The following is a 17,733-nucleotide window of genomic DNA, read 5'->3' as shown; positions in this document are numbered from 1 at the left end:
GATCACTGTCTGAGCTCGACTTCAGAATAATAAAGCTGCCCAATTGCCTGGTACACTTAAACGATCTGTGGATTCCCTATAACTGGTGTTAAATATCATCAAATAGCTTTGCTCTTTTATGCCATAGAAGGAAGGGCAATGGAAATAATTAGATGTGTCTAAAATTCTCCAAAGTTTAATTAATTGAAAACTCGTATAAGAGCTCTTTTGTTCCTAAAAGTTGTGATTAAAAAAAACACATATTTCCCAGACAATACATCTTCCTAAATTAATTATGCATAAGCACAATAAGCTTATAAAATATATATTTCAATGAGTGTTAACTTTAAGTATTAAAAACACACCCTCCCTTTCTTTTTCCTTATCTTTCCTTCCTTCCTCCCTTCCTCCCTTCCTCCCTTCCTCCCATCCTCCCTCCCTCCCTCCCTCCCTCCCTCCCTCCCTCCCTCCCTCCCTTCCTTCCTTCCTTCCTTCCTTTCCTTCTTCTTTTTGACCATGAGCCAGAAAGCTTAATCCACCAGTACTGAGGGGTAACCTTCACACATTTCCTGGACCAGCCTCCCTTCCATGAGATGAATGACCAAGCAAAGGGTAGAACCATGGGCCAAATCCATCCATCCACACTCCCACTGTATGGACGGGATAACCGAGGCTCAGGCGTTGAGAACTTGTCAAGGAGACAAATCTCTCCATAAAGACACACATACGCCCTACTAAATGTTTGTCTGCAACACGCCGTGTTTCATGAGCTACCCCATCATGTGCTTTAGGGTTACAGCTTATGTTTTAGGAGGTTCGTTGGTTTGTTGGTTGGTTTTTACATCAGTATTTGTAGCTTTTCCACTCATTTTTATTTCCTCAAAGTAATCCATGGAGACCTAAGAGTTTATCCTTGGTGGATACGTTGGCTATTTTCAGCTTTCCTCTCCAATATAATATGCCACAGTGGGCACGCTTGGAAATCTATGTATGTGAGTGTTTCTTGTGATATTAGAACGAGTGGAATTGCAGGGCTGGAGGGCTCACCCATTTTAAAATGTATAGATGCTGCTGGGCGCCTGGGTGGCTCAGTTGGTTAAGCGACTGCCTTCGGCTCAGGTCATGATCCTGGAGTCCCGGGATCGAGTCCCGCATCGGGCTCCCTGCTCGGCGGGGGGCCTGCTTCTCCCTCTGACCCTCTTCCCTCTTGTGCTGTCTCTCATTCTCTCTCTCAAATAAATATATAAAATCTTTAAAAAAAATGTATAGATGCTGTCTCTCATAGCTGGCCAAAAATTGATATTACCAGGCTGCTTCATACACATGAGTTTAATTTGCTTTTTGTTGAATTTTGGCGATTTCTTAAAATCCTATTTGTATGTTTATTGGCTATTTGCATTTCTCTTTTGGTTCTCCATACGTGATTTTTGCCCTGATAGTCTTCAAAGGGATGGGCTGTGGCATGAAATCACCCACCCGGGGGTCTTTGTGGAAGCACCGAGAAGACGCAGGATGCCCCTTAGCGTGAGTATTCACAAGCACTCACTGCGCGTGAGGCATTTGGCCGAGTACTTTGCAGATGTGTGTTATGTATGCAACCCCCCAGCTGCCCAATGTGAGATAGGCCATTGTCTTCTTATGGCAGAGAGCAAACCCAAAACTCGGAGAAGTGAAATTCCTTGGGTAGGGTCACGGAGTTGCGGACAGCAGATGCAGGATTAAAACCAGAGCCCTGCCATCAGCCGGTGGTCGCTTGTGCCCTCCGCATCCTGGCTCAGACCAAGAAGGGGAGCAAATGGGGGCCGGGAACCCAGAAGTTCCACAGAACCGTGGGCTTACGAGGCTAACACGCGTCCGACCGGCTGCCGAACGTGACCGGCCCCTCGTGCATCATGCCTCACTCCACAGGCTGCGAGCATCCCCGACGGATAACGGGCTAACAGGAGTTCGGATAGTTTGATCACTTTCACGCCGTGTGACCTCGAGCCCATCGTGCATCCCTCTGAGCCTGTTCGTGTGTGGGTCACATGAAAATAATATTTAAACTTATTGATTCCGGGTGTTGGGGCAGATTTCCAAAAAGAAAAAGAAAACCGTCACCTGAAGCACTTAACACAGCCTAAACAGCACTCGCATACTCGGTGCTTATAAGACAGAGCATGATAATTGCGCAGCCACGGCAGCAGTCGGGACGTTTTCGGAGCCCACGGGGCTGTGGGCAGAAGGTCAGGTCTGACTCTTGAGTGAAGAGAGGATGTAGGTTAGAAAGAAATGATCCAAACACTCAGATGTCACAAAAAAAGAATGTGTCATTTCTGATCCATTTCAGCCTGAGCAACCAAAATGTCATAAAATGTGAAGGCCCGTTTTTATTCTTTGCCTCCACTAACCTCACTCCGGCTTCTCCTTAACACACCAGACAGGCTCCCCCATAAAAGGCAATCTTCTCGAAGTCAGTCATGCTTGTCCCTCTGCAGACCCAGCCTGCCTCATTCCCAGAAAAGCCTACACCCTCCATCTCCAAAGCCTCAGTCACGAAGGAGACAATTTCCTGGTCAATTGTGTTGTTCTCCACCCTCCCTCCCACAACAGAACTCACAAATCACTTCCCACCCCTTTGTCTCCAAAGCTGGAAGGACTTTAGGGAAGGAGGGTTTGAAAGAAGCCATTTGCCAAGTAGCAAACACCTTGATTCCTCCATGGGCACGGCTCTCCCCTCCTCCTGGCTCCTGGCTCCCCTGGCATGGGGGTCCCCGTCTTTATCAAGACTCAGAAAACATTCTGGGCAAGTCCAGGAAATCATCTGGAGAGTGAAATTTGGGGGCAACGCAACAGATAGGCTGGTACAAAGTACTTTAAATTCTTATTTACTTTATAGGTTTCTATACTTTGCTTTTACAAAGCTTCACTCCTTGCTTCATCCAAAGGGGGAAAAATAGTTTTTGAAAACAATAATTGTGTGTCCTACATGAATGCCCAGAATGTCTCTATGCCATTGCTAATACCATGAACCTCGAAAGACAGAGGCTAAGGTCAGAATTTATTGTCAGCATTCGGGTTGGAACCGTGAGCATTACTGTACCATAAACATCTCTGAAACATTTCTTCCACAAAGATGACTCTCCTGACAGCTCGCGCCTCCTATTTGTTTTGTATATTCTGTGCTCCTCTATTTTTATAAATACTGTAATGCTCATATAGCGAAAGGACTCATTTTAACAAGTGAAGCTAACACATGCATGTCCCATGCCAATGGCCCAAAGCAGTCTCTCTGCCCGATTTTTAGCACCACACACTTTAAAACACAGACCGTCAACACTGGCGGTTATGAGCAGGTGCTTGTGCTAGAACAGTGAATAATGCTGCATCCCGGGGCACCTTTGAACATCGTTGTTACAGAAGGTGGTGCTCCTGACACCAGCTAGAAGCATCCCCAGCTCCTGGAACCGGCTCTTCTGGTCCCTGGCCTGCAGCCTCCACCCGGGTCCGCCCTGCTGGAGAATCTAGATTCCACCCCTGAGAAGGAGAAACTCAGGCACCAGGCGAGAAGACCAGTGTCCTCGACAAGGAAGACTGGCACGGTGGCGTCTCCTCTACTTTGGGTCAGCAGCTCACCCAAGAACCACTTACGGGAATCAGAGCTCCTTGGAAGCCATTCAGAAAAGAAAGAGGGAGAAGTGCATAAATATGAATAATTATCTGAAAAATAAAGCTAAGTGTGTGGATTTCAAATACGAAATGGTGCAAAAACCTTCCTAATTCTTTTCTCTCTGCTCTTGAGGAAGGTAATTTGACGTTGTCAGTGATATCCCGTGCATTCATCTCCATTCATTTCCTGTTCTACCAGCTCCACGTTTGGCTCCTTTTGTTCTGTTTATTCTTTCAACTAAACTCCAAAGATAAAAGGTATTTTAGTTCAAAGGAATATGAAGTCATTCTTTTAGTAAGTAGTGTATCTGAATGGCATGTTTTCAGACACGTGCTATGGGAATGCACAGAAACCATATTAGACATCCCTTGTTTCTTTTCAAATCTCCGTAAGTCAACCTCTTTGGGCCCATTAGACTTTGCGATCAGATCGAGTGATTTTTGCATGTATGGGAAAACCCAGGGCACAGGTATACAAATGGAGAGCCTATAAAACTGCTTGTGGGAATATCAGGAGCTGATACAGTAAAGTTGAAGTCAGCCAGAATGTTAAGTCTGAAAGGTCCAGTCCGACTCATAGGCTTTGTCCCTGTGTGTTTTGTGGGTGCTGTTTGCAGGGCCCCCCAGCCCTGCATTCAGCCAACACGGCTAGGGGAGAAGTTTGGGGGCAGAGCGAAGTGGGCTCAGGCCCGCCTCACCACTGACGCACTGGCCTCCCCATCAATCCGATGGGATGGAAACCTGAAGACCTCGCCTGCTGGGCTGGAAGATACAGGGAATGTCTTTTCTCTGCACTTTGCTGAACTAGAATGTGAGTCCTGGAGGCTGAGTGTGCCTGGGGGCTCACAATTTGGTTTAAAATGAAATGATCGTGTACCCTGGGGTCAGTCCCTGCACACCCCTGCAGAAGCAAGGAGAACGTGGGCTTCGGTGAGGGACAGCCCGGCATTCCGTTCTGGCCTTGGCGTCTGTGCTCAGGGAGCTCACCCCCACTGATCCCCCACTTTCTGACTGATATTTCTACAGTAACAGCCACCCCTGGCTAGTGCTGGTGCACAGCTAATGGGGTCAGGTCTACAGTCCTCAGCCCCGGGCCCATCCCTTAAGTGGCCCATCAACAGCACTTGTTCCGGCTGTGTCTATAGGATCATCGTCCCATTTGCATAGCTGAGGACTTTGTGAGGCGTATTTGGAAATCTGGTGTCATTGCGGCCACCTGTAAGCCCCCCATTTCACAGACAAGCCAGCCTGGGGTCCAAGTCCTCGACGTGTAAACAGGAGTGACATGTGCCGAGCTCACAGCCAGCTTTCCTGACCCAAAGACCACACACCCACTACATCGGCTGCCTCGCGGATCCACGAAACCGGGCCTGCCCAGCCCACGGAACGCACGTGTACATGACGTGTTCTCAAGACACCGGTCTTGAACATCGTTGTTCAGAAGGAGGAACAGGGGGAGAGCCTGATCGGGAGAAGCCTAGAAATAAATAGATTTCCTTAAGCCTTCGCACGGGCCCGGGCCATCTTGCTTCCACCGCTTGTCTCTTAGATCTCACGTAGAGGCCACTTGACGAGCCCCAGAATGGTGACCCACGGCCTCCGAGTCAGATGTGTACCGTTTCATGCAAGCGACACTTCTCCACTTTTCATCACAGAAGATTTCATTTGGACTCCGGTGAGAGAAGATAGTACCATAACCTCCAAAGTACCATCATTCATTGTTAGTGACTATCAACTGCGAACCAATCTCCTCATAGCATTTCTTAAAACGCATAACTGACGGATGTTGCATTTGGAAACAAGAAAGCAACGTTCGCGATCGCTGGCTTAATCCAACGGCCTCGCACATTTATGTTACCTTCGTGGTTATCACAGGCAAGTCCTCGAGGTCCATCCGTGCTGTTGCCAATTGAGTTCCGGAGCTTCGGACTTCTTCAAATGCTCTGGAGACCTAAGAAATGATTCCTAGCCTTGTGAAGCCTATTAAAACCAGCTTCCAGACGTGAAGGAGAAAAGAAAAGCAGCGAGAGCCAGGGCCACCGCCTGTGTGCGCTGCATCCCGGGAGAGAGCGCGGTCACTCCGCCGCGGGGACGCCCGATGGACACGGCCCAGGTGGGGGAGGCTGATGCCCGGCCGTGGAGAAGCAGAGCTGTGCAGACGCGGGCAGAAGGAGAAGCAGGGGCTCTCGGAGGGGAGGGGGGCACTTAGCAGACGGAGCACAGGGGACTGGAAACTCACATTGGCCCGCTGGCCTCACACACGTCCTGTTCCAACAGGGCCAGTAAGGGGTCACTTGCCAAAGGCACAGGATCGCTAAGGCGGGGGACCACCCAGAGCCCTTGAATGCAGCCCTCCGCACTGTGTCTACAGGTACAGCTCCTGGGTCTCACTCATGCCACCTGCCCAGCCACCGCTGGGGGCCACTCCGCAGTCTCCATACCGGCGTTTCCAAGACACAGCCATCTCTTCCACAACTGTGACCACAGCCCCCATCCCCCCACCCCGGCCGGCTGCCCGCCTCTACTCTGGAACATTCCAATCCTTCCTCCACACGCGGGGTATGATACGCTTCTCTCCGTGTTATACCCTTTATTCTCACGTCCTTTAAACCACCCCACCCCTTCATTTATTGCAGCTTTACCGAGGCATGATTGACAGAAATTGCATACATTTAAGGTGTGTAATGTGACGATTTAACATATGCACACATTGGCATAGGATTTCCACAATCCTATCACAATCAAGTTAATGAGCACATCCAGGATCTCATGTAGTCACCGCTTAAAATCTCCTCTCTCGGCGAATTTCAAGCATATGACACAGGAGTATGAACGATCGTCACCACGCTGTACCTTAGAGCCCCAGGACTTAACTCCTCTTATAACTGAAAGTTCATGTGCTCTGACAAACATCTCCCCATTTATGCCCCCCCAGTCCCTGACAACCGCCCTTCTACTCTCTGCTTCCATGAGCCTGACTTTAGATTCCACGCATAAGTGAGATCCTTCCGTGTTTGTCTTTCCGTGCCTGGCCAATTTCAGTTAGCACGACGCCCTCCAGGTCCATCCATGTGGTCGCAAATGGCAAGATTTCCTTTTTTTTAAAATAAAATTCTATCAGATGATAGATTGATAGATATGTCAAAATGTGCTGATCCTCTTTTGTTACCTGGACAGGGAAAATTAAAACTACAATGAGTTCTTATACACAATGGCCTCAGTGGCTGAAAGTCTAAAGCTGGGCAATGTGTTAGTAAAGATTTACTGTGTATCAATAAAGATGTGGACAACTGAACACCCGTGAGTGGACAGGGAGGAATATTTTAACCACTTTGGAGAACTATTTTTGCATTATCTACTCAAATGGAACTTTTCTACACCCTATGGTCAAGTAGTTTCACCCTTAGATATATACCCCCCAAAACTGCCCATGCACAACCACCAAAAGACATGGACAAAAATATTTATAGCAGTGTTATTCAAGAGATCCCAAACTGGGAAACCACTCAAGTGTCTATCAACAGTAAAATGGATGAATTCGTGTTGATGTCTTCATGTAATGGGATCCACGGAGTGCGCTCCCTAATAAAATCGTGAATGTAGGAAACCACAGGCAAAACAATGTATTCATAAAGATTCTACATTTATATAATGTGTAACAGGGAAAACTTACTTATGTGTTGGAGTATGGCTATCTTTTTTTTTTTAAGTAGGCCCCAACTCATGACCCTGAGATCAAGAGTCGGACGCCCAACAGACTGAGCCACCCAGGCGCCCCGGTATAATGGTTATCTCAAAGAGAAGATGAACCCCAGTGATTGGGAAGAAGCACTATAGAAGCTTCTGGATGCTCCTTAATGCCTATTTCTTAACCGTGGTGCTGGTTACATGGGTGTGCGTGTGTGATTCACTCTGTGATAAATCAAGGCACAATGCATGAATTGTCTGTGTGTGTGTGTGTGTGTATGAGTGAGGAGCATGTCTGTGTGTTTAATCTTTACATTTTTGTATACGCACAGAGATAATTGGTGATTATCCTTTACTAAAACAAAAATGTAAATTTTACATGCACATTATCCACCCCATAGTGCTAAAAAGATGTAGAAAATATATTGCAGAGAAACAACGCTCCCAACTCAGTGCTCTGTATCTTGGAACTAGTCCATAAACACCAAAGGTCCTGTATTATTTACTATGAATTATAGATTGTAGCTTTTTCTAGAATAAATGTGGGGGAAAGAGAGATTCAAATAAAATAGCATAACTCACGAACCACGTTCATCGGAAGGACTCGTGACAGCCATCTCCTCTTCAGTGTCACCTCCTTCCCTCGCCTACATTTTAGTGAGAGTGAATATCTTGGAATATCTTATATATTTTACTGCAAGCAAAAAGTACCTCCAATTATGATTATTTAACATGTATTAGTTTTCTGGAATGTTTCCCCCTAAAAAACCACTTCCCAAGGATGAGTCTGCGCAAGGACAAGAAGGTCAGTGGAGACCACACTTTGTTATTGACCCTGCCAAAGGCAGGCATGCTTCCGTTACAATGAGGTGTGGACTGTCCTGGGAAGGACCAAATGTGTCTCCTTCGGACTCTGGGCCTTCCTCACCTCCAAGACCGAAACAGTGAGACGCGGGCGGCGCGAACGATGGCAGCCTCCCCCACTGAGCCACGCGACTCGGGTCATTTATCCTGCATGGATATAAATTTTCCATTACCCCAGAGCAAAAGTAGGCAGGCCCTCGCCATTCTTTTCCATTATAAAAGTTAGTTTGGTTATTGGAAAAAAGAAAAAGGAAGATGACATTTATAGAAAAGACTGCTCAGCATAAAAATGAAATGTTGTTCTAAGAGTCTTCCGTTTCTTCTAGTACAAGAGACTTTTTTTCATTAGCCATCAGAAGGGCACAGTATCAGAGATGTTGAAAAACTTCATGCCCAGTTGGGCTGTTAAGGGTTAATTTCTACTAAGGCTGAGCAGTATAGAGAATAGTAAACATGGAATATGCAAATAATCACAGACTGTAAATCTAGATGGTTATTTTTTACAAACTGCGAAAAATCATCATAAAAATGTCAAACTGCGGTTGAAAACAACAGCATTTGAGAAGCAGAGGGAAGGCATTTATGCTTATTTGTTGTTTAAGTGACTGCATATGTGCTTTCATATTCTGATTTATTTCCCTAGTCTGCAAGCTATTTCTGTGCTCAACTCTGCTTAATAACGTCTAACTGGGTTTCTTTCTTCTTGGTTTCGTTCACCAAATGTGCTTACCCTGATGGAGCCTCAGTCAGAAACAGCAAGAATTCCTCTGCATCCTCCAGCGTCCACCAAAAGCCCTACCTCCCCCAGAAAACTCCTCCTCACGCTGCCATCTCCGCGGAGAACATCCTCGTGACCGTGGTACCCAGGCCGCTCCAGGGGGCTTTATCCGTGCGGCGTGGAGGAGGGCAGGTTCCCCAGACGGAGAAGGCACAGTCTCCTTCCCAACGCGTCCACACTGGTGTTGAAGTTCTTCCACACTAGTGAAGATGCTGAAATGGTATAAGATATTAGTAGTCATCTAGGGCATCCCAAATATGCTTACCGAAGGAAAAGTAAGAGGACCCTGTCAAATGCCAAGAGTCCTCTTTCCTCGCTACCGTAAGCCAAGAAGCAGGCAGACAGGGATACATTACAGTGACGTCTCAGCGAGCTCGAGAGATGGGGCAGCGGAGAGGCTCTGGAGACAGAGCGGCCCGCGCCGGCCGGGTGGGAAGGGGTGGATGCCCCCGAGCTCCAGGCAGCGGAGCCCAGAGAGGAGGGGGGCTGTGTGCCAGTGCTCACAGCCTCCGAGAGACCAAAGAACTCTGGGTGTTTATGTGAAAGCTTCAAATATGAAAATGCTGGCTCGAACCTGTCTGAAACACTTTGTGACTCAAACAAAGCAGGCCCCACGTGGCACGAAGAGATGTACCCTCTTCCTTAGAGGCACGGACAAGAAATCATCTAGGCAGCATCCCTGTCGTTCACATTGGACCTGGAGTCCGGAGACGGGAAAGGCTTACCCGGAGGCAACTCTAGATAAGCTTACGCATGATCTCGTAGCTTCAATCCAGGACTCGCCCAAAGACGAAGAAGAGGTCCAGGTACACCCGCGGGCTTATTCTGCAGAGTGTGCAGATTCTGCCCTCAGACTGACAAAATGCCTCGTGGGAACACTTTGGAAGTTAACACACACACACACACACACATACACACACACACCCCTTGGATTTATTTTGTTAATAGAACAATAACATTACAATGTATTTAATGGGAACAAAACATTATTTTTCTCACATAGGCATTTACAGTGTATTATAATTTGTTGCCATTCTATTTGAGGATGTATCCATTTTAAACAAGAACCCTGGACCATGGATGTGTTGTGGGTCTCTCTTGATCTAGGAGCAAAGAACACACCTTTGATGCTTACGTTTTCTTCATCTGTGAAATGGGTACGGTGTAATCCCCCCCACAACGTAGCGGTGAGAAATGAATGCGTAGCATGTTACTGTCAAACCCACCACATTCACCGAGAGAGAATTCATATTTCACACATAAAAAAATTGATAATGTGCTCTCATCCAAAAAAAGAAAAACAGAAAATTGTTTTTTCTCCCACAGTGTGGGCTGGTGCAGAAGATATAACTCTCACCGTTTTATTCCAGTGGAAGCTTCATTTCCATAAAAAGAAAGTCATAATTCAATCCTTATTCTTAAAAGAATTAACTTCAATTGCTCATAATTGGTTTAAATGTTAATGTTTGCATAATGCATGATTTCTTTATTAAAAGGCCACGGCAGAACACACATTATCCTATTTCAAAAGAAGCCTCAGGAAAAATCTTTCCTGTAGCCTCAGATGATTTAAAATTGATCTCCTGTAGCTTGGCCTACTTTTATAATCTTAACAGCAGACAAAATAGTTCCTTTCAATTTTAAGTCAAACTGTTTTGAGGACACAGGTTGAGTTATGTGCTATTTTCAGAGTGTACTCATGGGTTTATTTTATCTTTCTCTGGTAATCCTACTCTAGAGTGGATAAAAGACAGTACAACATTTATTTCAGATTCAGTTATGTGCCGGAAGCCTTGATTTTCCCAGTGACCAAACCTGTATCCTAAGCAGGTGTGTTTGCCATGGTGCACACTCCTGTGTGCCCACCTGGAGTTAACTGCACCATAGACAGGAACTCACAATCATGAGGGAGACCAAGCCCATCTGGGGAGGGGGGCCCTGGAATCACGGTGTCCATCAGAGGAAAGTGCATCTGCTTGCCCAGGACGTTTCGTCTGAGCACCTGGTGTTGATCCCCGTGCTAGAATATAGCGTGGAAATCAGAAGATAGCTCGACCACAGCCCTGCCCTCCTGGTGCTCGTCATCTGCGAGGGACATGCGTGGGAAGGAAGAAGCACTGTCCGAGGCAGACACAGAGCACGGGGATGTGAGAGGGAAGAGTGGGCGGGCACTCTCCCCTGGGGAGGGGGAGCCCCAGCTCTCCCATGGAAAACGCGCCTGGAGATTTGGAACGGGTGGATTTGAGTTGGGTCTTGAAGGATGTTCTTGTCAAGAAGGAAATGAAGTTCATTTTTCGTTGATGGGAAACAGGGAGGAACTCCTCCTTCAATCCGATGATGCTCGACACAGAAGCATCCTTCCCCAGGGGGAAGCAGGAGGGTTCTTCTGGGCTGACTCGGCAGCCAGAGCAGCCTGCAAAGTGGATGGCGGAAAAGGAAGGGCCCAGTCCCACCTTCCGACCAGAGGTTACTGCCCGTGATTCATCCTGAGTACGCCCCCCCCCCAATTGCTAAGGGTTCCAGGAGTATCTTAGGATGATGGACTTTGAGAAATTTAGAACTTTTACTTAGGTTCAAGTACACTCACAAAACCAAAAAACCCAAATATTTAAGAGCTCTGAGCAGTGAATACAGCTGACAGCTTATGATGAGGGGACCCAGGTGGGGCATTACGGGATCCACTGCCTCGGTCACAGCCACCCGGTGGCTGGCCCCCTTTCAAACGGTTATAACAATGGTTTTAAAAAAGGGTTTTTTGTTTTGTTTTGTTTTGTTTTGTTTTTTTGCCAACTTAAATATTTACAATTTTAGAGATAGAAATAAAAGAATTAATGTATGCATGTAATTGATTTACTATCATGTGTATTTTTTAATAGATTTTTTTTAAGATTTTATTTATTTATTTGAGAGAGAGACAGAGAGAGCACGCAAGCATGAGCAGGGGAGCAGCAGAGGGAGGGAGAGAAGCAGAATCCAGGCTGAGTGGGGACCCTGACTCCAGGCTCGATCCCAGGACCCCAAGATCACGACCTGAGCCAAAGTCAGACGCTTCACTGACTGAGCCCCCCAGGTGCCCCAGTATCATGTGTATTTTAAGAGCCTCGTCTCTATCAATACTTGTGTATTTGCACTCACGTTTCATGAATCAATTTAACCCACATTCTCTCCAAGTATCTTTGAAGTCAGTATCTTTTACATCACTTTTGGACTCATCTAATCGGGTGTTCAGAATATATTACTCTTACTCTTTGGTAATTTGTGGAAACAGCCCTCTGTGTAAATCTATTCTGGAAAGATCGTTCGCAGCCACAGATACCCATCTTCATTACATTATATTTTATCTCACCTTGAATGATTGTACTTACGAGGTCAAACTCCCAGGGATAGTCACAAAATCCATATTGAACGACTCTGCCTTTGTTTTTCTTTTTCTTTTTCTTTTTCACTGATAGGGTCAGCGGACCCACATAAGCTTCTAAAAACACCCCTGAGTGAGGTCATTTTGGATTTATGCGTCTCCTCAACCACCATAAGAAATGCGTTCTCAGGGGCACCGTGGGAGAACCTGACCTTACATTTGTTCATATAGGATGGTCCCAGTACCATCACCTCACAACAGATACTGACACACGAGCGTGTTCCCAGATGCCGACCGAGAGTCTCCGATCCAAGCCAGCCAATTTCATCTCCGATGTTCGTTCACCTCCGATATCCTGCAACCAGGGTCTGGACATGGAAAGCTTACACACAGAGGGTCTCTATGATCAGGATGCTCTCCTCCAGTTTCCTTAAAGGCTGCACACTCGCAGGCACTGTGAGTCCCCACGGGAAGGCATTTCCATTTCCATGAGCACAGACAGATTTACTGTGGCAAATCTGCTGTGTTATCAGAGTTACCTCCAGGTGCAAAAGCCAACGGGGGCAGAACCCGAGAGCCCTGGGGACTTCTGGAACTCACGCTCCTTTTCTCTCCTTCCCCATCTGCTAAGATGCCCACCGTAATCCTTGAGCCCCTTAGGGCATGTCTAACTCTTGCTTTGCACAAACGGGAAGAAGTGCCCCATTTTGACCCTGCCTATTCATGTCTTTCTACTCCTCTGCACTTCCTGATGCCCATCCAGCCCTGCCTTCCTGCCCCATCCAAGCTCCCTCCCATGGCCAGTGCACAGACTCACTTGTGGTGTCGGTGATATTTGCTTAGTTGGCTAATCATGCCGAAGCAGGAGATGCAAAGGTAGGTTCAATGAATGCTGACTTTTGTGCTTTGTGCTTTGTGCTTAAGAGTGGTGGCTAAAATGAGGCAGAGGCCACTATGCATTCATTCTCCCCTCCGCGCAGCCCCAAAGCATCTGCCACCTTAAAGGGAATTCCCCAGCTGCAAGATACCCACAACTTCTAAGTGCATTTCTCCATTTTACGAAGCTGTTAACTCCTGTCCCTGCCACCAAGCCCTACTCAAATCCTAACCAACCAGATAATTCTTCAGCATTAATTCCAGAAAGGGTTTTACAGAGAGAAATCCAACTCAGACACCAGGGGAAATGGTCCCAGGGACCAAGGATAATGAGGGAGACTTCCCTTGTGCTCAAATAAAAGTGACATCATATTATTATTAATTAATGAAGGGGGAACCGAAAACCCGCTCCGTCATCAAGTTGAAGTGTCTTTAGAGGTTAAAAATAGAGCTTCGCCTGCATTAACTCCACGGGTCAAGCCAATAGCTGCATTATCATAAAGGTAATTTTTTGTAGGGTGTAGCTGCTCTCAGATTCAAGTGTGAGCTCAAGAAAATACAATTTTAATTTTGGTGGATAATTGTACTCAGAATCAGATGTTCTGTTTTGTTGTTGGGTTTTTTTTAAGTCTTATTTTTTAAGTCTTATTTTCTTATTTTAAGCAGATTCTTAACTTGGAAGCAGGAGCGAAGCAGGAATGTGAAATCTGAAATGATGTTCAGGTGCTTATTGATTTAAACTCAGGATAGTTGGTTGGCAGGTGCTTCCTTGGCATTGATCTTGGAGATGTCATACGAACAGGTCCTGCAGTATAAAACAACTTTATTTTCACTGTCCACTTTGAGGAGAACAATCGTATAAATTTCCTATTCATGTATGGCCATATGTAATACTTAATTCATTTTCAAAACACAGAGGTCACTCGATCAAATACAAAGTTAAAATATTACCTCCCTATACATGTAAAAATTCTGGGAGTAGGAAATTTTCTCATAACTCATTCCTGAGACCAACTTAGTATATATCATCACATGCTATGGTATCCACACATTCAAACTGTGTTTTTAAAGAATTCAACCTTTATAATTTGAAGAAAACTCAAGTCAGGTATTCAAGGAGGTATTTTATATATTTTGTATTTTTCTAAATGCTAGAATTCAAGCATTCATTTAAATAAAATGTCAGTCATTCAATCCTAAGAAAAAGAATCAGAAGCCAAGAAATACAGATAAAATTCAGATCGATTTTGATCTAGCTTTCATAGAGGTTCTGATATGTTCTAAGTGGTGTGTATCAACTTTGCAAGTGGCAAAGTTGAAATAAATACATGATGGAAACAATGTTAAATGGAAGCTTAGCAGTTAAAGAAGATAGTAGAGTTTGTATTTTGATTACCTGGGTCTATTTCTAGCACAAAGCACAGATGTCATGCTTATTGTTGATTGAATGGATGAATGATAGACAGATACCAAATTATATGGGTAAAAACAGATGAAATGAGAACAAAATTTGGACACAAATGAGAAGACAGCCCGTGGTGGGTAAATACTGAGGACACAGGCTCTAATCCCGGTTCTGCAATTAACTGATCACATGATGTTGGGAAATGTCACAGTCTGAGTGTCAGTTAAACCCTCTATAAAACCAGGGAGCAGTCTGCGAGCCCTGTGAGGCTCTGGTTATCGTTCATGTTGTGATGCCCCAGGGTGGTGTTGGATGCGTAAATACACACAGAAGAGTCTGAGTTGACGCTGTGAGTCAGGAGCCCCCTTTTAGCTCAATTCCTTTTGTTTTTACCAAAAGTTAGAACAAAGAGGGAGTAGGTTGCTCAACTAGATTTTGAGATTCCCACTGCTCATGGGATGGATTAAGGAAGCATCAATGGGGCACCATTTGTATACAAAAGACAGTGGATACAGCCCCAGGGTTCAAGGGCAATATGGTAGCTGATGCTCATTGTTTAGGGCACATTAATGAGTATGAATGACCCTGGTTTCACGGAGATAAGACTAGTAGTGATAAAGACACATCCATTCCTTCATTCACCTATCAATTTATACAAGAGTTAATTCCCACTCTGCCTGGCATTGTGCTGGGTACTGGAGAGAAGGAAGGAAGGAAGAAAGGAAGGGAGGAAGAAGGAAGGAAGGGTGGAAGAAGGAAGGAAGAAAGAAAGGAAGGAAGGAAGGAAGGGAGGGAGGAAGAGAGGGAAGGAGGAAGAAGGAAGGAAGGAAGGAAGGATGGAAGGAAGGATAGAAGGAAGGAAGGGAGAAGGAAGGAAGGGAGAAGGAAAGGAAGGAAGAAAGGGAGGAAGGGATGAAGAATGAAGGGAGGAAGAAGGAAGGAAGGAAGGATCTAATGGAGAAGAAAGTAAAGAATAGTTTCTGGTGCCGATAGCAAGAGAGGGGAGCAGGGACAGAGACAGGAATATGAGCGCAGCAGGTGTCTTACTCACCTTGGCAAGGTGGGGTGGGGGGTATGAGGAACATCACAAAAGATTTCTCAGGTCCCGAGGACCGAAGTGAGCCCTGAGCCGGGTTTAGGCTGATGAAATCATAAAATGAGTTTGAAGGAAAACTACCAGTACAAAGAGACCTATAAATGATAAAAATGATGGCATTTTCATTAAGAGCATTAAAACAGCTATAAATATGTTCAACATACTCAAAGACTTAAAGGAAGATATGAACGGAGTGAGAAGAAAAAAAATGAAAGATATACACTAAACTGCTTTATATTGCCCCAAAGGTCATGGCAGCTCTGTTTTTGCTGATGTTTGCTTGTTTGTCAGTTAAAAATAGACATTTTCTCTCTGTGCTCCATTTTTTAAAATCTTTCTCTTTGGGTCATGGGTGTCATTTTTGATTACTAATGAAAACTAACCCTCTTCTTCAGTGTGGACACAGTTGCTAATCTCCTCCATTGAAATGTTTGGTTGGATATTATATATTTAATTTCTAAATGTGACTGGAGTCCAAAAAGGAGCGTACAGAGATGAGAATCCAAAAATCACTGGAGACATAAAGGCCGAAAATTTTCCAAACGTTATGAAAACTACAAAGCACAGATCCCAAAAGACAAATAAATCCAAAGCAGAAGAAACGAGAAGAAAACTTACATCGGCACCTGTTATGATAAAAGTTCTGAAAACAACTGACAAAGAATGAATCTTAAAAGTAACAACAACAAAACCCACAACACATTGTGTAGGGTGGAATAAATTTAAGAAACATTTTCCATCTGAAATCACACAGCCCAGAAGGCCATAGAATAATGCCTTTAAAGTGCTGAACAACTATTAACCTAGAATTGTATGTACAGTGAAAATGTTTTTCAAAAAATAAAGGCAAAACTGTGACTTTTCAGACAAGCAAAGGCTGAGATCATCCACGAGCAACAGATGGGAACTATTCTCAAGGCTGATTCTTTAGGCAGGAAGATCTACATAAAAGAATTAAATGTCCTAGAAAGAGAAATTATGTGAGTAAATAGAAATATTTTTTTCTCATTAAGTTAAAGTGTAAATAAGATTCATGTATTGCGAGGTTTCAAATCTGTGTAGAAGTACAATGTCTGATAAAAATACCACAAAAGGGCGCCTGGGTGGCTCAGATGGTTAAGCGTCTGCCTTCGGCTCAGGTCATGATCTCAGGGTCCTGGGATCGAGTCCCGCATCGGGCTCCCTGCTCCTTGGGAGCCTGCTTCTCCCTCTGCCTCTCTCTCTCTGTCTCTAATGAATAAATAAATTAAAAAAAAATCTTTAAAAAAAAAAATACCACAAAAGATGAGACAGAGAAGCAGAAATATTCTCTTGTTCAGACATAGGTCACATGATCTAATAGGATTTGAAAGTAGGCGGAGACGAGTTACAATGATCTGTATAAATCTTGCAACACTTTCTTCTTTTTTCAAAATTGTTTTTGTGCTTTTTATCTTCAGGCGGACAAACAGCGTCATGGGTCAATTTCAGAAACGTGCTACTGAGCCAAGTGGTCAGGCTAACACGTTACTGTGTTAATTGAGTCTCCAGGAGGCAGACGTGAAGATGGGGGTAGGCAGTGCGAGAGGTGAATTCGGGAAAAATCCTTATGAAGAACAGAGCAGTATAAGCGGGCCTAGATAGAAAGCTCCTTCCTACTTTGATACAAGTTTGAATCCTAGGACAGGCGTGAGGAAGGAGGGAGTATCCTGTAGTAAGAGACTCCAACTGTAATTCAATTCTAAGAAAAGTTCTTCCAGGTTGGTGGTGGGTCTCGAGATAAAATGCCCTGTGATTAGAGTCCCAAGGGGTGGGGGGCGATGTGGTACAGCACTAGAATCCTCACCGTGCTCATTTCTGGCTGGGGGGCAGGCTGGGGGAAACGTGGCCTCAGTGCGACGGGGAATCAGGTGGGCCAGCTCCTGGGGAGGAGAGCTAAGCAGTGCGTTTCAATGTCTGCCACAAGCATGCACTACGGGATTCTGTTTGCAGGAAGTATCAGAGAAGGAGAGCTAATTTTTAGTGAAAGAAGAGGTTCGGTTTGGCTTCCGTGTTGACACTGG

The sequence above is a fragment of the Mirounga angustirostris genome, unplaced genomic scaffold, assembly GCF_029215605.1.
Source record: "Mirounga angustirostris isolate CCGP_5_RB_7025 unplaced genomic scaffold, mMirAng1.0.hap1 SCAF_14, whole genome shotgun sequence".
Classification (NCBI taxonomy): Eukaryota; Metazoa; Chordata; class Mammalia; order Carnivora; family Phocidae; genus Mirounga; species Mirounga angustirostris.
Note: the sequence above shows the minus strand (reverse complement) of the source record.